The 23,852-nt window shown below is 38.5% G+C and overlaps 1 protein-coding gene across 3 annotated transcripts in view; it reads right to left on the reverse strand.

The window, feature by feature from the left end:
- tiam1a (TIAM Rac1 associated GEF 1a) overlaps positions 1-18,320 on the reverse strand; it is a 58,435-nt gene extending 40,115 nt beyond the window's left edge. The window contains exon 1 of one of the 3 annotated variants that reach the window (XM_083569008.1): positions 17,973-18,320. The gene's annotated coding sequence lies outside the window, so the exon portion shown is untranslated. Of the gene's footprint in view, positions 1-10,400; positions 10,622-17,972 lie in introns of those variants that run through there. The other 2 variants (XM_083569010.1, XM_083569009.1) reach the window with 2 other exon arrangements.
- Between the last annotated feature and the right edge of the window lie 5,532 nt (positions 18,321-23,852).

The raw sequence follows: 23,852 nt of genomic DNA on the forward strand, positions 1-23,852 counted from the left end.
GCTTTTACTGATGTTATTTGATGCAGATCATTTTGCATATGAGTCAGAAAGATCAAATATCTCACCGAAGCCTTTTATGAAAAAAAAAAAAAAAAAAAAAAAAAAAGTCTAATAGAGTTTAGTGATTAAATGAAAGGACAATTTAACATATAAATGTCATATTCATTTCACTAAACAAGAGACGTAATGCTAGTTAAACCACATGAAGTCTCTCACTATTCTCTTTCTCAAGCTTCTCAATTCCCTGTTAGGTTGCTGTGTCCCTCTGGTGCGATCAAACAACAAGAACGTGTTACAAATCTCACTATCCTGCCAGAGGTTCTTACAAAAAAATCATTTACAAAACGCATAGTAGTGACAAAAAAGAAGGAATTCAGTATATTAGAGTTAGCCTCAGGACCAAAAACAATCCTGTGAAATAAAATGCATATATATATATATATATATATATATATATATATATATATATATATATATATATATATATATATATAAGCATTTTATTTATATACACGCTTTTAGTTCCTGTTCCACTGTAGCTAATTTTCTGCATACCAGGAAATACTGGCTATAACTACAACTCCTAGTCATGTTTGCATCACACTAGCAAAAAGAAAATGTACGTATAACTAAATAAAACATGTCCTGTGCTTAAGCCATGACACAAATTCTCTTTGTTTCTTCACTTAAACAAAAAAAAAAAATAGTATAATATACTGTTATAATATTTATTTAATAATATAATTAACAGTATAATATAATGTTCAATATTTACAAAATGCTGTTCTTTTTTATGCAGTGATAATAATAGCAATATTCAACACAAACTCACAGCATTTCATGATATAGTCACAAAATGTTATCTATTGATTCGTGTTCATGGACACGAATTTCCCTCTTGTTTGTGTCACTCAGCACAACAGGCTCCGTCTGGCTCTGTCTCCATATCAATGGAGGCTTAGGATCATAGGTAATGCTGACAGAAATGCCAAATGTAATCTTTTCCCCCCATTTTTATCAGAGAATAAGGCAGAAAAAATAGGGTTACTGGTAGGGTAGGGTTTACGAATATATTTATTGTATTTTGACTGGATGGAATGTTGAAAAGCATGAGAATAAGAAAAAAAACAATACAGTGTCTGTGGTACCCAGTGGCAGAAAGAAAAAGTGGCGGAGGCACCAAAATATATATAGATTATATAATATAAATATATCAATAGATTAAATTTTGTGACTATATCACACAAAATGCTGTGAGACTGGGCTCCAATATAAGGTGCTGAAGGATAATATTTTGAGTTTATCTGTATGTTTATAGCCATCAAATATCAATGTTAAAGATTTGTAGTCCGTTGTAGACAAATGCCAGATGTGAGCACACTAAACTTGTGAGCACACTAAATTTTCAGAAAACAAGATATCTCTAGAAAAAAGCTTTACACTCCTGAAATGCCCATTCTAAAAAAGGCTGTTTATAGAAAAAGGCACACAGTGTAATTGTATACAGTATATTTGAGTATTAATCCCTGTGCAAGGTTTATTAGAGTTGCTAATAAGGACCGCTTGTGTGGGCACTAAATTAAAGCTTTATTTAGGTTATATTTTCCTCTCATTTTGCTTGTTGTTTCCGTCTGCATTTATTTTAAGTACATGAAAGGTGATTAGATGAACAAAAGTTACATGAAAGGCAACAAAGCTGACTGTGGGTGCAAAGCTTTTATCAGCCGATATGATTGCCGACTATTTAATGAGGAAAGGACATTCAACACCTACAAATAAACACTTGATTTTACTTCATCGTTTGATAATGGCTAGCGTTTGGTAATTTGGCATGAGGGATACTGATTTTACATCTGTTTTTAAAAAAAGGTTTTCCTGAAAACATTCATTAATGAGCCGGAAAATACCAGGTGTGAATATGAGATGCGGTTGTCTGTCTCGGATGATCGGATCAAAATCGGACAGCGATAACTACAGGTCTGAGTGATTGGATCACATGATGCAATTGACTCTGTTCATACCTATATTTAGTGCTGTCTGTCAGTGATCCGATCATCCGAGACGGATTCTATTATCAAGTCTGAATAGGGCAAACGTGTCAGCTTCAATCCTGAACTGAGCTCTGTAGCGAAGAAAAGAAGAATGTAAAAAGGATAAGAGAGAAATGCAGAGAAAGAGAAATCTTCTGTTTTCATGACAGCTTGCCATGTATGCTACCTTTCCTGAAAACAGCCATGAAGTAGCTTTCTGAAACTTTAATATCAGGCACATAGTAGGAGGCCTACCTCCTGCTTATAGTGTAGGAGGTGCTGATCTGAAGTCTGCTATTAACACACACACACACACACACACACACACAAACAGACATAGACACATATTACCACCTCCTACAGAAATGCACCAGAGCTGTAGAGTATGTCATCACACACTGAATCAGCCTCCTTTCCTTCCTATCAAGGAAGAACAAACCGGAATCCACCCAAATCATCCTTATACAACACGAAGAAAAAGAAGGCATTGCACATTTATAATTAAAATGAAATGCGTCATCAGTAACAAGTCATTTGTTGTTTTGGCAAAGCCTCTGCCTCCCCCTTTTCTTTCTCTGGTTCCATTTCAAGGGAACATGATGATCACCCGACTCAAAATTCAGCAGTCTGCTTCTACAGGCTGTGGGGAGAAAGAGCGCAGGATAATGGGATAATGGAAATGAATGACTCCAGCAGCCCCTCCCCCGTATCTGATGGCATATTTTGTGAGCAGAATAGACTCCATGTGGAGTAATGTAGGGGGGGGTTTGAGACGAGGTCATCCCTGCCCCTCCCCAGCTCGAGTGGAGGTCAATGTTTCCCTCCAGCTCTTCATTCCTCCTCATAGTACCTCTGCACTCCAGCTGCAACCTCGGATCAATACAGAGCTTAGCCAAAAATAGAGACTCTTCAGTACTCTTCCCTAAATGTTCCCTTACATCCTGTAGTTGCCTCAACTGCATGGAAATAAACAAATTAGCAACAGCCCTGGATATGAATCATTCAGACAGGTTTCTTAGCAGCCAGGAAAAAGCTGCAAACTCACAGTTATTATAATCCTCCCTTTTATTCGGTTGTAAGAGCCGGCTCACAGCGACGAATGTAGAGAGAAGTGATAAAATGAGAAAGGATGCAGAGAAAAAAAAAAAAAAGCCCAAACGAAAGAGGAAGAATTGCTGTGGGGGAGATGAAGATGAAGACGGTACTGCATATTCCCACATCTACTTCAGCTCCAGTTAGTCAAGTGCTTAGGCTTTCGTTTTAAGTTGCTCTGCTTAAGGCCCCAGGCAATGAGTGGGGCTAGAGAACTCCCCTAAGCCCACTAGTACAGAAGAAAGAGAAAACAGTGGGAAGAAAGATAGACAGAGAGAGAGAGAGAGACTGGGTGTTCTTTTGTTCTCTCAGCTGGAGTCAGTAATTCAGGGTCTGTACAAAGCAAGGCACTTTTAGTCTAATTGAGGGAGCAGAGACAAAATGACGATCAGGACGCACATGGCTGCATGTTATAGTGCTGAGTCATTAAAGACTACACATTGTGTTAATGTATTGGGAAGTAAAGCTCATCTGCAATCATTTGTTGAGGTTAGAAAGCAGAGAGTGTTTTTCAAACCAATTTAAGAAATTAGAAATTTGAAGAAATATGCATGCGTTACTGGTTGTTACTTTCACAAATTTGGCACTAATTTGCGCCATTATAATCGCACATTAAAACACAAAGATTAGGATATTTTAACTCAATTGTGACCAACATAAATCACCTCCGTATCATATGAGAACATAGCATACCATTACTTTGACCTACAGTAGATTATTATACTGAATCCTTTTCTATTTTATTTTTCAATTCAATTAATTTTTATTAGTATAGCACTTTCAACAATGGACATTTTCTCGAAGCAGCTTTACACAGATAATATGGTTGAAATAATGAATAAGATTGTTTGTATTATTGTATGTTTGTCCCTAATGGTGACTGTGGCAAGAAAAAACTCCCTGATATGGCATAAGGAAATAACCTTAAGAGGAACCAGAGTCAAGAGGGAACCCAACCTCATCTGGGTGGCACCAAATGTCCAATTATTACAGTTTAACAATGTTAAGGTGTGCAGTGATAAGTGATCAAATGCAAACTGTAGACCTGAGTCATTGTAGCAGATTGTTGACATTATGTACAGTCTAAATCCATCCTCAAAGATCCTTTGTTGCTCTGTAATTTCATGGATCCCCAAGTCTTTGATGTGTCTTAACATTCTCAATCATGTTTCCAGTATATTTTTTTGAACTTAGAATAAAATCTCATTAAAATAAAATATAAAAATCTCTAAAATGATATACACCAGGCAACATCATATCACTACATATGTATTCATTTCGATCCAAACAGGTATCTTGATATGATAGGAAAGGAATTGAACATATTTTTGAATACATTGGAATTTTTAGAATGTCTGATGCAAAGTTACCTACATATGCCCAGTCCATCGGAAATCCCAATTCAAATGCAATTTTTGTCCAGAATCTGGAAATTCCTGCATAATAACGTTAGAAACAAAATAAATGAGAGGTTTGGCTTTTTAAACACCCGAACATTATATGCTTTGTCTGTTGCATTGACGACCTAAAAAGAACAGGGTACACACCAACTGCTCCTGCCACAATCCCCCCCAAACGACATTTATCATTTCACCTCCTCTGCACACACACACATGCGCACGCATGCGCGCACGCCCATGCCCCCAGAGCTCACAGGTATCAGGTTTTATTTCCTTCTGTTCTAACGTCTTCTTTCCTTTCTCTGTTTGTGACAGCACCGGCTCTTTTGTTTCCTAAACTCCAACTAGGTGCAGTTTCCCTTTAGCCAAACCTGCCCCAACATGAGAAAACATAGTCGTTCCTGCTATAGCTGCCTATCTCGCTCAATCAGTCACCTGTTTAATCCATTCATAATATACTTTTATGATCCCACTTGTAAAACAGTGAAAATGAAAAATGCAATAATAAAATAATTTAAGTGTGTTAATAGAATTTGGGGTAAAAACACAGTAGGTGAAAGCCAGGCAGGTTTGAATGCATATATTTGAGCATTTAACCTTGTTGCCAGCATTAACCTGAAACTATCCAAACACCCACAAACCCGATCTTTTCAGTGCTGTGTATACACAACGTCACTGCCATTCTCCGGCACCTCAAACAACATTGGTGAGATGACTCATCAATCTTCTGCTATTTTACTGTCAGGCCGTAACGTTTAGCAAATCGCTGTTGTGGGTGAGGGTGTGGGTGTGGTGCGCTCTGATAAAGATTGTGAAAGTTGTAAAATACTAAACTGTACCGGCATGGGAAATAAAGCAAGAGGAAGAAGGTGTGGCAAGTTCCCTTAAATATGTTGCACTTTTTTTTAGGAGGGTGCACTCCCTTTTAAAGAGTACATTGCAATTGCAATACTATCAGTGAATAAATTATATTGGTAATAATATTGCTATTTAAGGTGGGCTTTGGGTAAGAAAAGTGGAACATTTCTGATTGTACACGTAACAATCACAGGCAGTCTCACACTATCTGGTTTCACTTCTAAATCTCTGTTACACCTAAAGCCTTCAGGTTTGTGTGCTTCCCACATTCCTCGTCGGATTCCCAACTTAAGCAAAAGCCTTGGAATAGGGAGGAGTATAGAGAGTCATTGTTCTTAGCAAAGCTTAGAGTAAAGATGAGAACAGCTAAAATCCCAAAGCTGACAAGAAAAGATGGGGTTAAGGGAGAGAAGTTGAGCAAAAGAGAGAAAGAAAGAAAGTGAGAGAGAGAGAGAGAGAGAGAGAGAGAGAGAGAGAGAGAGAGAGAGAGAAAGAGAGAGAGAGAGAGAGAGAGAGAGAGAGAGAGAGAGAGAGAGAGAGTGAGTGAGTGAGTGAGTGAAAGAGAGAGCTTCCAGTATCTCAAGTCTTGGCTCGTTCACAGCAAGCTTATCAGCGCTGGTTCTGGTGAATTAATGTTTCCATTTTCCCTATTCAAGCCTCATTGACTGGCAAACTCTATGTATGGCACAACACCACCACAACATTTCCATCTTGAATCAACTGGAACCGAAGATGATTAATCTGAGTGAACTAGGTGGTATGTGTATGACACACCAAATCTAAGACCAGCTTAAGTAGACAGTTTTCTAGCTTGGAGATGTGGAGAAGAAATTCCATCCTAATACAAGCTACACATGTTAATAGTATATTCAATTTGTTTGGGTATACAGTCCACAGTCTTGCGCAATTTAATATTATCTTAAATAAACATTGGGGATTTTGCTGAGTGTACATACCACATGAGGCAACATAAAGGCTTCTATCATTACAGATTACTAAGCATTAGCCTGTGTCATCTTTGTTGTAAATGAAACTTGCATTGAAGCGAATCCAAACCATTAGCATGTGGACAGGTTTAAAGAATTTTGATATAGTGACTAGGGGGGTCTAGGGTGGTTTCTATACACTAACTGTCCATTTCTCCTAATAAAACCAGCAGACTCCTACCTCCTCCATGTCTGCACATGCACTGCTTCAAAGCCATGCATGTCATCGTACACTCTCATTGACCTCTTATTAATATCAGATGTGAACAGCAACCATTAGCTAGTATCACCAGTATCAAAATAAATTATTGAGCTCAGTTTGTGTATGTGAAATGTTACATGTACTCCGGTGTTCTTCAGTTTCCTCCCATCTCCCAAAGTCAAGCAAATCAGTGGAATGACTTTGCCAGTTAGGTGTAAATGTGTGCCGATTAATGTGTGACTTTGCTTATTGCATGTTTCTGTGTGTATTATGGCATTGAGCCCAGCAATCCTGTTACAGAATCTGGATTCACAGTTCTTACCGTTATGAAACGTGAACATTATGATGAATCATACATTTTAGTGGGTTTTAGTAATAGAGTATATTTATGCATAGGTCACATATAGAAAATTAAATATCTTTGCACTAATATGCAAATTCCTGGGTGCTCATTCAGTAAAAGAAGCATTTTAAACATACTTCTCGGCACTCTATCCCATCTTTACACTTGTATCTCTGATTTATATTCCCTCTGAGGGGTTTAGGATTCAACTGAACTGCAGGCACTTCAAAGTCAGACTCATCAGGTGACCTCTCCAGTCGTGGGCTTACCATAGATTAAACTGCATGGCTCCCTGCTCCCTTAGTGCTTATAATGACAGGCATTAAGCTTGACCCAAGGAACTCTGTCATACTAGTCTATCACATGGTACCATGCACACACTCATTAAGACCTATTGCAATTTATATAAGCCAGTCTACCTACTGGGATGGCTTGAGTTCAAAATCGAACCAGTCACAAAGCTGCCACACACTGCACAATTTAGTAGTTACAATTTTATGCATTCTTTATTGCTTTATCTAATGACTTATGAAATAGTAAATGCTAATGACAAATATTAAATATTATATATATATATATATATATATATATATATATATATATATATATATATATATATATATATATATATATATATACACAGTACAGACCAAAAGTTTGGACACACCTTCTCATTCAAAGAGTTTTCTTTATTTTCATGACTATGAAAATTGTAGAGTCACACTGAAGGCATTAAGGGCTATTTGACCAAGAAGGAGAGTGGCCTCCACAGTCATCGAACCTGAACCCAATCGAGATGGTTTAGGGGTGAGCTGGACCGCAGAGTGAAGGCAAAAGGGCCCACAAGTGCCAAGCATCTCTCGAGGAACTCCTTCAAGACTGTTGGAAGACCATTTCAGGTGACTACCTCTTGAAGTTTATCAAGAGAATGCCAAGAGTGTGCAAAGCAGTAATCAAAGCAAAAGGTGGCTACTTTGAAGAACTTAGAATATGAAATTTTTCAGTTGTTTCACACTTTTTTGTTATGTATATAATTCCATATATAATTCCACGTGTGTTAATTCATAGTTTTGATGCCTTCAGTGTGAATCTACAATTTTCATAGTCATGAAAATAAAGAAAACTCTTTGAATGAGAAGGTGTGTCCAAACGTTTGATCTGTACTGTATATATATATATATTAAAGGCAAGAAACAAATGAAATGTATTTATAGTACTTATGGTGTTTAGAATTATATTGTTGTATACCCAGTATTACACTATTGTTAGTATTATAAAGAGATAAACACAACAAAGGACACAATTCAATTGTTAAATAGGCTTCTTTCTATGACAAGAACTCATCAGCTAAAAGTCCATCACTAAGACTAAGCTACAGAGAATTAAATTAATGGGTTTACAATCTGATACCTAGATTTAAGGTCTGTTTTAGGTCCTTGTGCTGTCAATGTGCAGTCTGTGTACTGAAAAGCCTCATTCTTTAGATCTGAAGGGTAAGTGAGTTAAATCAACTTTTAAATGCTGTGCCTTTTTGGTGGTTATTTTCTGCTGCATGTCTATGCAAAGCTCAATTCTGCTTTCTGTAACTGATCGTGCCAAATAGTTTGATCTAATTCTATTCCTGACTTGTGTAAAGCTGCTTTGAAAGCATTTATGAATATGCCTAGTTTAGTAAAACCCATATCTACATCCCTTGCACACACATTCACCTACTGTGTTTTTACACACACGACTAGATGATGATTACCTGGTTGCAGGCAGTGAAGTAGGGAGAAATGGTGTGAGAATGGGGATTATTTCTGTCCTCTGATTTTGAGAGTGATAGAGTGATGATATGCAGGAGAGGAAGAGTGCACACGGTGTGCGTTGGGGGGAATTGCAGTGGGAGCACAGATGGGCCCTTCGGCTGTTCAGCGAGAAGCAGTTTGGCTAAGGGAACTTATCATTAACACTCTCCCACTGACACGCCTGAACAAAGCCCTGCAGCATGAGACACACATACACACACAGAGATACACACTCGAACAGGGAGACACCGACTGAGACACGGGAGCCGTCTGACAGGTTTAATACATCAACAAAGGCAACAGCACTGAGATTCTAGTTTGAATGCATTTTTATCAAATGATATATATTATCATATATTTATTTTCTTTTTTTTTTCTTTTACAAGCCTCATTGCCTACTAAGCCAGCATGTCAAACGCACCTCAAAACACGCTAAAAAAATTTAATTGTGGAGAAATGGAACAGGTCTTACACAGAGTTAGACCATGAGTGGGAATGATGCAGACACAGCTTAATCAGCTGCTATTATGAGTGTTTACGCAGCACACTGCAGCTCTCTGGATAACAAACCCAAATCAGCGAGAGGATAAAAGGCTAGCTTTTAAAAATATTACTGTAATTCATGTTATCCAGACAGTTATATAACCACAACAACAGTAATACTGTCAAAGATTAAACATAAATAAAGAACAATGCAGAGAATGACTAAGAGATTTCTCTCCTTTTGACTTTTTAAGTTTATATCTGTGCCAGTTTTTAGTAATAGGATTTAGCTTCAGTCTCAGGACAATGCCTAAGGCAGCTTTTCACATCACATTCAGCAGAAAAAAAACATGCAGTTACTCGCTAATGCAAGCCACTACTAATTTATTTTACTTCAGAATACTTAGAAGTATCAGAATTGGCTGAAGTAACCTTTAATAAATCAGTAAAGGTTCGTTATTGGGATATAAAATAATAAATTTGGTAAAATGGTGGCCAACTTTTTGTTAGTGAGTTAATGCTGCATGTTTTGATGTATCCTCATCTAAGGATGTTGATTTTTTTTCTCCCAAGTTATTCTAAATTCTATTTAGGCCAAATATAGGTTCAGATACAAGAAAAGATGCAAGTGCTGAAACACCTGCTCTATAATAAACAGTACCAGATAAAAGATAAACATGCCTAAAATACATCTCTTGCAAGTTTAGACTATGCTTCAGTAATAAAACAGCATTGCTCTGTTTATAATATTCTTCTAGTTTCACTAATATAACAAATCACACTACCAATGAGAGGTATTACTAGAGTAAAATCTGAATAATACTTATATTTTTGAGTGAACTATTATTTAATTTTGCCAGGAACATAACTAAAAACTTTCTTTCGGCTTCTCCCGTTAGGGGTCCCCACAGCGGATCATCTGCATGTTTGATTTGGCACATGTTTTTACGCTGGATACCCTTCCTAACGCAACCCTTCCCACTTATTCGGGCTTGGGACAGGCACTAAGGCTTGTGCAACCCTAATGGCTGGGGTCGGTTCCCTGACCGGGGATCGAACCCGGGCTGCAGCGGTGAGAGCGCCGCATCCTAACCACTAGACCACCAGGGAACTTTTTGCCAGTAACATAACTGAAAATCAAAAAGTTTGGAGACTAGTTTTGTAACAAGCCAGCAGATGGCAGCACAAGGCTGCACACACAGTCACAGGGAGCACTGACCTTCATTAGTCAGTGTGACAAAAGACATCATTGTGTGTACATCAGGAGCTGGTGCAACCGGTGCTATTCTGACCACATGAGTTTCTCTCCAGAAACTACATCTCACTTTGGACTTTGCCCTCTTTCCAAAGATCCAGCTCAATCCTGTTCCAGCACGAACAGCAGAAGATGTTGACATGCTCCGAAAAGAAGACTTCCAGGACACATTCCAGAAGTTTCAGGAACGCTGGGATCAAGAGGTGCAAGGGGACTATTTTAAAGGTGATAGTGTGTAAACGTAGATAAAGAAAGTACTTTCTTGCTAACAGAGCTAGTCTCTAAACTTTTTGACACCACCTCGTACAATGTTTTTAAACATTTATTCATTCATTTATCTTAAGTAACTGTTTTATCTACCACGATAAGTGGTAATAAGTGGTGGGTCCAGACCCTTTAATAGGAACAAAGAGTGTAAAGTGGAAATCTGTGCTAGATGGGACACCCTCCCATTGCAGGGCAATATGTACACACATTCACACACTTATTCACACAAGTTAATAAAGTTGGAGGAGACCAGAGAGCGCAAAGGAAACACAATGAAAACATGCGAAACTCCACAGAGACACTAACTCAAGTTCAGGATTAATGTCGAAGGCCTGGAGCTGTGATTCAAAAGAGGAAGCAAAGTTAGAGAAGAAAATGTAAAGTTCCAATGCCTTCAGTGACTAAATTCTAGCTAAAATAAATGTGTATTATTTTAATCATATTTTCATCTCTTTTGTTCTAAGTTGTGCACTGGACCTGTATTCATGCATAAAATGATCATAACCTGAGGAACACACTTACGTAAGTTCACACTGTAGTAGCTTCAGGCCTACATTTTGCTACTAGGCTCTCATTCACGAGACTGACAGAAGGGGGTTGGGGGTTCACATGGACACACCTAACACACCTGAGGGCAGATCATAGAATTTTCCACAGCTGATGGGCTGGGTTTATACAAGCCCTGGCAAGACCAGACAAGATGGTGGGGTGGGCGGAGGGTTCAGAGGGAGCATTTTAAAGAGGAGGAATGAGGGTTCTCCCGTTCTGCTGCACCTGGGTCAACATGCACTGTCTGCTAACAAACTGCATGTAAAAGAGAAGAAAGGAGAGGAAAAGGCGGAGAAGAAGGTGTAAGACTGCACCTTTTGTTTTGGCCCTGGAGAAGCTTAGAATGTCACACACAAACAATGAAGTCCCCCCCACACATCACATCACACACAGACACACACACACTCTCTCTCTCTCTCTCTCTCTCTCTCTCACACACACACACACACACACACACACACACACACAAATCAAATGTTCGTAGAGACAGCCAAATGTTCAAAGAGTTATAGAGTTTTAAGAGTTTCAAGAGTGGCCTTTATGGACAAAATTTAAGACAAGATCCAGTGTGCCATTGTTCAAAGAGACGCAACCTTTTCCTAAATAGCAACAGCCATCAGAGGATATTGTTTTTACTTACAAACTTCAACTGTTTTGGCAGCCAGACATTTTCGGTTCATGCTTTTAAATGCATTCTGCAACGAGAGCTAAGAGTAGGTTTGAATCACAACACACTCCTCCTAACATTACACACCAGTGGAGAAAAGAGGGCAGCCAGACTTATCTGTTCATCTCTGTGTGTGTGTGTGTGTGTGTGTGTGTGTGTGTGTGTGTGTGTGTGTGTGTGTGTGTGTGTGTGTGTGTGTGTGTGTGTGTGTGTGTGTGTGTTCAACTACAACAATTCACTACGGTATTAGGTTTGCTGTACTGCTGATGTATAAACATTGTCAGTGACAATATGCTTGCAAATACATTATTTCTTACAATGTAATAGACACCACTAGTTTACAGAAAGTCTCCTCACACTCACACTCTCATTTCTATATAAAACCATGCATCCCACACATCATTGCACACATACACACCTCTCCCACTTCACCTCTAAACAGTGATCCCATACAGCAGGCACAGATCCTGGGTATGTGTCAGCCAAAAACTTGCAATTCACACACTGTTGGTTTTATCAACAAATTAAGAACAGGTTAGAGTCCGCACACACTCAAAAATATATACACTCATAAGGAACTCATGAATTTGTTTGTGAATTTGTTTGAAGTGATTGGTTAATAGAGAACATTAGCTCTGTACCATTAGTTTTATCATTTATTCAGTGGGTTCTAAGAAGGTTTGGATGTAATGTAATGGAAATCAGGTACAATAGTAATTCAATATCTATTTACTCAACAATACTCTTAAAATGTTTATCACACAATATTGGAAAATAGGATTGTGTTACTAAAGCTAAATATGTTGCAGTAATATTTATATATGTAAAAAGATTTTTGAGTCAAGAACATTTGACTGATTAAACATTCTAGGAACCAAAAGTTCTCAGAGTTGTAATGTTGATGATAGCTAGTAGAAAACGTTCCCAAAACATTTGGTATATTTTTGGTAGTTTATATAAATTCTAAACCCATGATTTAATATAATAAAAATTATATCAAACATGCCTTAAGCACTTAATATAAAATACCAAGCAAGATACATATTTAAATCCAGAACTGTAACTTAAAAAAATGATAAACCCTTTCTGCTAATGGTACAGCTGCTAAAGTTTTCTCCCTAATGAATTATCTGGCATTCGATTTTCATAATAATTTATATGCGCAAAAAAAAAGAGATCAAACTTTGAAGTTCTTTGCATAATTTGCATAAACCGCTGGCTGAAAATGAGGAAGTCCACTTCAGGTTCTAAAACATAGGCGTTGTGGCCTTTATGACTTCCAGCCTCTTGCCTCAGGACACAGAATGACAATTTTGGCAAAATGTTTGATCAGGTGCTGGATGCTGGATGGAAGGCACATGTCCCACTGCAGTCCCAGTGCTGTGGGGGGATTGTGTCAAGTTCCAGTGCAAGGACACATAATGCACTGGGAAGAAAAGGCTCTCCCAGGTCAGCAGGATCCAGCCCAAAGGGGAAACACATACAAAAAAGGTGCATGAGCACAAACAATAGGAATGCCTCAAAGCATGTAGGCTGAGAAGCAAAACAGGCTACCTCTTGAACCTTTCCATTCAGTGATCTGATTTCCTTTGCAGGTTACCAAAATGATTGTGACGAAAGACAGCGAAGGCTGCTTGATCACAGACATACTCCCATGTGTGAGTGGGTTAAATACCTTTTACTCTGGAGTTCATCATTTCACATTGTACTGAGAGGCAGCCGAGTGGAAAAGAACCTCATCAGCACACTTTTCACTGTACGCACACACTCTCACACATTCAGAGACCTGATTTTTCCCTTCTATGTGCTTCTTGTGAGTGTCATACGTTGACTTCTGTCACCAAACTGCCATAGCACCTGAGTATCATGGCCCATTTGTTTGTTTGAAGCTCCTCGCCTGAGCCTGTCTTCGCTAATGCAAAGTCTGTTACAAAGGGGTGTGAGAAAAACTAAGCAAGGGCTCATGGTGATGTAAGATCAGTATATTACAAATTACTAGGCAACTGTTATTGTGTAATAACTGTTGTCTGCTTGACGAGCTAGATTTTATTTTAAGGTATTAAAATAAATTTTAATTAGGTAGCCAATTGATAAGTCAACAGACATCTGACAAGTTTTACATTCAATGCATGTACTAAACTCTTTGGCAGAAGCAAAATGAAACTTTTGCAGCCAATATAAACCACAAAACAGCAACTCGGACAAAGAAACAATTGCTGATACAAACACTCACAATTATTTTTTATATTCACTTTGACAAAAATACAGAATCTACTTTTGGATTGTGAAAAAAATCACCCCAATATGTGTGTTTAGGTGTGAAATTGATGAAAAGGTGATTCAGCTGAGGACAGAGAAATTGGTTACAGTCTTTGTTTTGGTCAATGTAGGACTACTCAGGAGTGCACTAATCCCAGCAGTTATAATAGCTCTTTAAAAGAGCAATTACAGCTTCTGTGTGTGTTGTCCATTTACTCTAAACTTTCAGAGTGAATCTGCCTTGCCAGATAGTTTTACTTGTATGTACCAGTAAAATTAGACAAATAGCATTGCAAGATTCTGGTGGAATGGAAGAACACACACAAACTCACACAATACTACAATAAAAGTACAAATGAATGTCTTCGTCAAGATTTTGCTGTTCCTATGGGGATATATATATATATATATATATATATATATATATATATATATATATATATATATATATATATATAGACTTCACATACCACCATCTTTTCTCAAAACACGAGGAATAAGACAAAGAAAGAAACATGAGGGACGAGTGAAGGGATGTAAAGAGAGGGCATTAATTAGACATTGCATTGCATGGAAAAAATGAGAAAACAAATTTGTGGGTCCTGTTTCAAATGTCCCACCCCGCCCCCCAAAAAAGGGTCCCATCCTCCTAGACCCCCTCCCTCTTGCCCCCTCCTCCCCTTTTCCTCCTCTCCTGCTCCCCCCAATGGGTGATTTTGTTTAAACAGCTATCTACCCCTATGCTAATAGTTAAGCAGGGGGGGACACAGGGCATTAGGAAGACACACATTAGCTTAAGAGAGGAGGAAGCAGCAGGGGAGGAAAGGAAGCACATAACATGTGCAACTCATTCATTCATGGAGCAGATAAAGGATAAAGGAGGAAATTTGAACTAGATAACATAATAAAGGCTGCATTATTGATTTCATTTGATTGCAGCATGTTCATTTGTATAAAATATTATTTATAGTTAGAATCAACGTCTATCTTTCGGGATGTCAATTTATCTGCAGTTGGGAAACATAATACAGAGTGACTGTGGCATAAAAGCAGTGTGAAAAACTAGGTCACTATAAAGTCTCTTTCTCTCTCATACAGACATACACAGCATGGTCTCTCATTGACTTCATTAAGGTGTGCGTTAGACATGCTGGGGCAATGCTACGACCCATTTAAGTCGCACTATCCAACCCCTCATTCATTCACACAAACACACCCACACACCTACATTCACGTGCTACTACAACCTCTTACCACCCCCACAGTGCACCCCAATGCACCCTTCTCCGCTGGGGCAGAAAGCTCGAGTGAAGTCGCTTCAGGGTTTCTGTGCACTTAGAATAGAGCATCTGTGTCTCTTTTACACACAACACACACATCGCTATATTTGGAAGCTATTTCCACTGACCCTTGTATTACACCAGCTGGATAATACTTATACCCAACCACTACACACAGCCCTGACTGTAACCGAGTTAGCACATCTTTAACCTTTTTTAATTTTTCTAATAAAAGTTCAAGCATGTTTCATCATGTGGAGCAAGAAAAATAAATAAATTATTAACATATACACATTAATGCATTGGCATTCATCTAAATTTCTCTAGACAGCCTGTTCAATCCGGTTTGTCAGAAAAATAAAAATCTAGCCTTAACCTTATCTCAACATGCTTTTCAATTTGCACCAGTCACATGGACAACTCTGATAAAATACAACCCAATTCCTCAGATAATCTCCATTTGAAGAAAACGTGTTTAAAGCACCGAGTCAGACATCCAGACTGAGCCACAATGAGTTGTGACTGTGATAGAAAAGAGCTGATAACGCCAACCATTTGGAAGGCAAGAAGTGTGCTTGCTGAGCGTAATCTTCTGTCTACAGTGTATATGTGTGGGTGTGTGGGTAACTGTTGCTATCATGCCGGGAACCAGAAATCACAACAAAGATCACGGTTTTGTGTGTGTAAGCATGTCAATTTGGTTGAAAGAAAAAAAAAATGTTTCCTTTTGGTCATTGAGGTTATGGTTGGGTTAGGTGTATTAGGGTAGCACTAATGATGTGCATTAATAAGTATGTCAGTGGAATGTCCTCACAAGGACAGTAAGATATGCGTCTGTGTGTGTCACAACACCAGGGAAACTGTAGTGTGATAAAGAGAAGGGACTTTCTAAAAGAAGCTACCCAAACAGAGCCAAATACTAAAACCAGAGTCAGCAGTACACAGTTAGCACACAGACACACACACAGGCTTTCTATCTCTCTCTAACACACACACAGAATTGTGGCTCATTGTCTCTTAACTCTCCTCGGTGTGAAGTGGAAGAGAGGCAGCAGGTCTTTGTTTGGGTTGGCTCTCCTCCACCACAGTGCACACTAAGCAATTCCATTCAGAAGTAGAGTGCGAGGACAGAACATGCTTAAAGTCTAGGAGCAAGCCTCTTTCTTTCTCCTCCACACATTCTCCCTATCACTCTTTTGTCTTTCTCGTGCATTCATTTTCCGTTTCTTTCACTCCTGTGTGTCTTATAGTCACCCCCCTCACACACACACACACTTTCATCATTTTCTTCCCATCATAGTTTGCACTTCAAATGGCTTAATAATGGGTGTTTAAAAACAAAGAAATTACAGATATAGTAAGCCCAGGAGTCATAAACACAACTCTAATAAGCACTATTGACAGTTGTGGTCAGTGACTTCCTGTGATTGTCATTCGTACTCTATAAAAGGATCAGAAGAAAAATACGAATAAAAATAGCCCTGAAATCAAATATCCCACTCTCGCTGCCCTTGGGGTGTCTGGATGCCTGCAATGACACTGCACAGCCGAGACATACATCAGCGACCTACTGACCCCAGCAAAAGCATAGTCGTGTCTCCCGCCTTCTCTCTGAATTCACATGATCCTCATCTTCTGACCCCTGTCTTCTATTCCCACAACTTACTCTCTGGTTTTATTTCCTTCCTGATCTTCGGTTTTCTCATCTTTCCGTTTCCTACACAAAACCCTCCATCCCTCCCAGTGTGACTTCCTTTTACATCATCTCATCCTCCTCTTTCTCTCTCCACACTCTGTTCGAGTTCTGAGTTACAATTCCGTTTGGAAATATTGTGAAATATTTAAAAGCAACTGTCCAAATAACTTATCCACTTTAAGGGGGAAGAAATAACTTAGACCAGAGCCACACACGCTGAAGGTCAGAGTTCTGGGATGGCTGCAGTTTTGACAGGTTCAGATAAACACAACACTTCCAGTACAGACTCACAAGCCCCGTCATTCTCTGGCAATACAATTAAAAAAAAGAAAAAGTTCACGTGGAATTGAGCGAGACAAATGCTAGATCTCACTCCACTGAATCCACGTCTTACTGCACACAAGAAAGAGACAGATGATCATGCTCCCCCTCTACTCATCTCTAACACCTCCGTCTGGAGGCAGGGGCTTTACGACCACAAGGCAGTTTGGTTCAAAGACCCGCACCTCCACCCAAAACAATGTTGGCCACACACACACACACACACACACACACACACACACACACACACACACACACACACACACACACACAAAGACACCAGTTGTCCAACAAAGGTAGTAATCACTATTAGGGAAGCTTTAAGAACAATGTGAAACAGTTTTAAGATAACAAAATGTGTGGTCCGGCTCTCTCTTTCTCTCTTTCACAAACAAATGGTAGTTATAGTTACATCAAAATAAAAAATAAAAAAGCATTATTTCTAAAGAAACCAAGGAAGCACCTATAAATAAAATCAATTTATGACTTGTGAGTACCTCTACAAGTCCAAGAACTGCAGCTCCTATGCCTCTTTTATGAAAGAAAGAACTGCAGGTCATGTAGATCCTCAGGAGTCCAGGTAAATCTGTAGATTCCACCATGAGCTGAGATTCCTCCTTTTCTTCCTCTTTTTCTATCTCCACTGTGTTACTCTTGTTTCTCCAACCATGTGTAGAGTATAGTAGTCTATCCGCTGGTGAGTAGAGGGTGTGTGTGTGTGTGTGTGTGTGTGTTTCCCTCTCTCACTCACTCACTTGTTCTCTTGCTCCTCCCTCCTCTCTCCTCCCCCTCTTTCTCTCCTTCTTCTTTACTCCCCCTCTCCAGTCTCACGTCCTCTGGATCGAGAAACGACTGCCAGCATGCAGTCTGGCACTTTGCCTCCGGATCACGTGACTCCCCCCCTTAGACTAAACTTTGCATTTAAAAATCTTCTGTTCCACTGAAGTAACAAGAGAACTTTATCAGAAGGTCCATCCAGGTAAAAACCATGCACAAATACAGACACACTTCACGGATGGCTACCTCTTTTTTCAAAGACCTCCCTCGTTTTCATGCTGTATTCAAGTAGGTAAAGGGATATCTTTAAGCCAGCTGATCACATTATCATAGCTGTTTTCTTATCTCCAAATGGTTAGGGCGTGGGAAAACATTATTCTCTCACAGGCCTATGCATTTTAAACCACAGGAACCTGGCGGGATCAGTCATGGCTAGAACAAACGCTATTATTGTTACAGTAACTGCTGGTAAATGAGTAACCATTGGATGTCTAGGAGCACTGATCAGTTGTTTTCATGGTTGGCTGAGAGAGCAGGACATTTTGGACTGCTGCCAATGACAAAACCTGAATTAACACCCAATTACAGACGTCACACGTAATGCAGTCGATGTAGCAATGCTAAGAATTTCGAATGCTTTAAGCATATTTCACTCTGTTGAGTTTCACTGCAAACAGAAAGAAGATTCCAGGGAGGGAACCCTTTTCTAGCCCTTAGCTGTTATGAACACAAACACACACACACACACACACACACACACACACACACACACACACACACACACGCCCCAGAGGTATGCCTATGGACATTTCTGTTCATCAATAGAGATAACTGCTCTATATATAAAAGATAATATAAGTGGAATTGCAATGCTGGGAGAGCACAGTGCACAATTTGGGTACAATGTAGAAATGGTACTAAAATAGTTGCAAGTAAAATGAAGTACAAATAGTAAAAAAAAAAAAGACAGAGGCGACAGAAGTAAGATCATGTTTTGTATTTTTAAACCTCCAACTCAAACATGCAATTCCCATTTAATGTGTCACTCCCCAAAAATGAATGCAAAAGTTATAAAACTGGTTTTATCTTATACCCTGTCATATACCAATTTTCCTCTTATTAATTGTAAATAGAAGCATTGTGGAGAAAAAGAAACTATGACAGGAAGTAGCAGAGATTATTTGTGCCTCTGTTTAGTGTATGAAGCTGGAAAGTTAACTTTCAAAATAGATCAGCAATACTATATTGAATCTCATTTTCATTTTAATTATTGCATTACCACATTCGTTTGTGTAATTTGTGCATTAAAAATGCATTAACATTTTATATAGAGCTTCAACTGTTGCTAAGTGGAACTACATCTGCATGTGACAACAGTTTGCCCACAAGAGACGAAGACACAAGGAACTTTTTTGTTTGTTAGTGTGAATGCAAATACTGTGAAATAAACAAAGGTAAATAGTTGCTAAAGAAAAAAGACTCTGGGTTTAACCTGCCCAGACCTGTCAAATCTGTTAAAGGGTTAAAATGGAGGAATCATGAATTGCTATCCTACATTCAGGACTATAATTTTCTGCCATCCTTGGTCTTATAATGACAAAGCAAGCTAGATCTGTTACTTTTGTGTATTCGGTCTGAGGCCTCTACATTGTGCTCAGGCTATTCATGTCGAATTAAAGAGCTTTACTCTATGGCAATAAAGCAGGCTGGACTGGTACTGTTAAACTCAGAACTTAGTGTCATTAACAGTGGCACACAAGCAGCCAAAAAAGGGCGTTTTCAACAAAACATGCTATTGACAAACAATTGTTTCATATGCTAATCTGAAAGTCAAAATCACATGAACTCTAAAAACAAGGTTTTAGTCAGAAACCACCTTGCAGCCTGTATGTACACTGTTCCAGGCTTGATTGAGATTCACTTCCGCTATACACCACAGTGACAAGAAAGACACACCTTCCAGGCACCTAGGCGTGGGTGACATTCCAGCACGCGAGGCGCATTATATCCATGTGAAAAGGGGGCATAAATAGATAGATAGATTGATACAACTTTATTGTCATTGCATAGTACAGGTACATAGCAACGAAATGCAGTTTGGCATCTACCAGAAGTGCAGAATGTAGCAGTCGTGCAAAAGTGCAAATAAATATATGGCATATTTACAGCAAGTTATAGTGATAATATGTAAACATATGTGAAGTAAATAAATACAAAGGCATTAACAGTGCAGAGATGTGTGGACATCAATTTAGAGTACAAGTCGAATAAACAGTCTACTATATATAAATATATATATATATATATATATATATATATATATATATATATATATATATATATACAGTGAGGAAAATAAGTATTTGAACACCCTGCTATTTTGCAAGTTCTCCCACTTAGAAATCATGGAGGGGTCTGAAATTGTCATCGTAGGTGCATGTCCACTGTGAGAGACATAATCTAAAAAAAAAAATCCAGAAATCACAATATATGATTTTTTAACAATTTATTTGTATGATACAGCTGCAAATAAGTATTTGAACACCTGAGAAAGTCAATGTTAATATTTGGTACAGGAGCCTTTGTTTGCAATTACAGAGGTCAAATGTTTCCTGTAGTTTTTCACCAGGTTTGCACACACTGCAGGGGGGATTTTGGCCCACTCCTCCACACAGATCTTCTCTAGATCAGTCAGGTTTCTGGCCTGTCGCTGAGAAACACGGAGTTTGAGCTCCCTCCAAAGATTCTCTATTGGGTTTAGGTCTGGAGACTGGCTAGGCCACGCCAGAACCTTGATATGCTTCTTACAGAGCCACTCCTTGGTTATCCTGGCTGTGTGCTTCGGGTCATTGTCATGTTGGAAGACCCAGCCTCGACCCATCTTCAATGCTCTAACTGAGGGAAGGAGGTTGTTCCCCAAAATCTCGCAATACATGGCCCCGGTCATCCTCTCCTTAATACAGTGCAGTCACCCTGTCCCATGTGCAGAAAAACACCCCCAAAGCATGATGCTACCACCCCCATGCTTCACAGTAGGGATGGTGTTCTTGGGATGGTACTCATCATTCTTCTTCCTCCAAACACGTTTAGTGGAATTATGACCCAAAAGTTCTATTTTGGTCTCATCTGACCACATGACTTTCTCCCATGACTCCTCTGGATCATCCAAATGGTCATTGGCAAACTTAAGACGTGCCTGGACATGTGCTGGTTTAAGCAGGGGAACCTTCCGTGCCATGCATGATTTCAAACCATGACGTCTTAGTGTATTACCAACAGTAACCTTGGAAACGGTGGTCCCAGCTCTTTTCAGGTCATTGACCAGCTCCTCCCGTGTAGTTCTGGGCTGATTTCTCACCTTCCTTAGGATCTATGAGACCCCATGAGGTGAGTTCTTGCATGGAGCCCCAGTCTGAGGAAGATTGACAGTCATGTTTAGCTTCTTCTATTTTCTAATGATTGCTCCAACAGTGGACCTTTTTTCACCAAGCTGCTTGGCAATTTCCCTGTATCCCTTTCCAGCCTTGTGGAGGTGTACAATTTTGTCTCTAGTGTCTTTGGACAGCTCTTTGGTCTTGGCCATGTTAGTAGTTGGATTCTTACCGATTGTATGGGGTGGACAGGTGTCTTTATGCAGCCAACGACCTCAAACAGGTGCATCTAATTTAGGATAATAAATGTAGTGGAGGTGGACATTTTAAAGGCAGACTAACAGGTCTTTGAGGGTCAGAATTCTAGCTGATCGACAGGTGTTCAAATACTTATTTGCAGCTGTATCATACAAATAAATAGTTTAAAAATCATATATTGTGATTTCTGGATTTTTTTTTTTAGATTATGTCTCTCACAGTGGACATGCACCTACGATGACAATTTCAGACCCCTCCATGATTTCTAAGTGGGAGAACTTGCAAAATAGCAGGGTGTTCAAATACTTATTTTCCTCACTGTATATATATATATATATATATGTAAATATATATACACACACAGGTTATATACACAAATGAATGAAATGTTGGGCAGAATGTACAGTAATGATATAAGTATACACATAAAAATAGTGCTGATGTAATGAGGAGTAAAAGATATACTATGTAATATGTACATGTATAGTACAGAGGTTATATACAGTGTTTGTTTTGTGGTGAATTAGCGGTGTAGTGTAGAGTTCAGTAGTGTGATGGTGGATGGAAAAAAGCTGTCCCTGAACCAGCAGGTTGGCTTTAAAAGACAATACACTGAAGAATGAGTGCTAAAATTCACACCGCATAAACACCAGTCAATCTCCGTGTGTGCAGTGACAGTTCAGCGTGTAAAGACTTGCACACACAAGAATGACTCAAACTGCAGGATTTACCTTCAAAATGCTATTCTGAACAGTGCATGTTGTTACTCAACCTCTTTTTCACATTCTGTACATATATTCTATGCATATCTTCTGCACACAGATATCTACACACTCTTTATATGTATATATTGTTTATATGTATATATATATATATATATATATATATATATATATATATATATATATATATATATATATATATATATATATATACACACTGTATATATACTATATATATATATATATATATATATATATATATATATATATATATATATATATATATATATATATATATATATATATATAGGGAGAGAGAGAGAGAGAGAGAGAGAGAGAGAGAGAGAGAGAGAGAAAGAGAGAAAGAGAGAAAGAGAGAGAACACATATATAAAGCAGATTACCAGAACACTTGCAGTATAGTCTATAGAAATACTGACCTGTTTTTCATCAGTAATGTTTTTGCTTTTTATTATTAAAATCTGAACCAATCAATGCCCTCTCTGTTTAAACTTGATACTTTCCTGGATTTTCCCATTAAAGCTATTTATTTATTTTTAAATCAGTATGAACTGTAAGGAAACTCTAGCTAAAGATTACATCAAAACATGCTATGGTTCATACCTGCTGTATGTATATGTTTAATATTTATAAAAAAAAAATTTTATAACAATGCCTTTAACAAAAAAAAAACCCGAAATGTAAATGTAATATCATTTTTGGTTGCTGGAAAAACAGAAAACACAAAAAGCTTGCAACATTATACCACATATAGTTTTTTTGGTTTTGGTCTATCCAGGCTTAATGTTACTGGGAATCTGAGTGTGGGCCTTTGTCTAGCAGTCCACCTCATCCTATTTTATTGCACAATGCAGTACAGATAGTTGCCTAGAACAAATGTTATCATGCATTTTTTTTTTTTTTTTGTCATCGGTCCAAATTCTCAAGCAGCCACCAAAACAATCAGGCATGTGTAATGACTACATTAGTGCATCTCTATCAGAATCTGTCTTACTGTATTTTCACCACTCTATAATTCTGATGGGGGGTGAAAAGGGCAGCCTATAGTCTATTGATGAATATAAAGTGGATTGAGGAGACTCTGAGATGAAGCGAGAAAAGAAACTATTTTCTCTCTTCCATACCTCCTTCTGCCTGTCTCTGTCTATCTCTCTGTCTCTCAGAAAAAGTGTTGAGGTCTGCAGTGCTCTTTGTGCTAGTGACTGACATGGTTTATTCATTTGGGCTGC

The sequence above is a fragment of the Silurus aristotelis genome (assembly GCF_946808225.1).
Source record: "Silurus aristotelis genome assembly, chromosome: 18".
In the NCBI taxonomy this organism is placed as follows: domain Eukaryota; kingdom Metazoa; phylum Chordata; class Actinopteri; order Siluriformes; family Siluridae; genus Silurus; species Silurus aristotelis.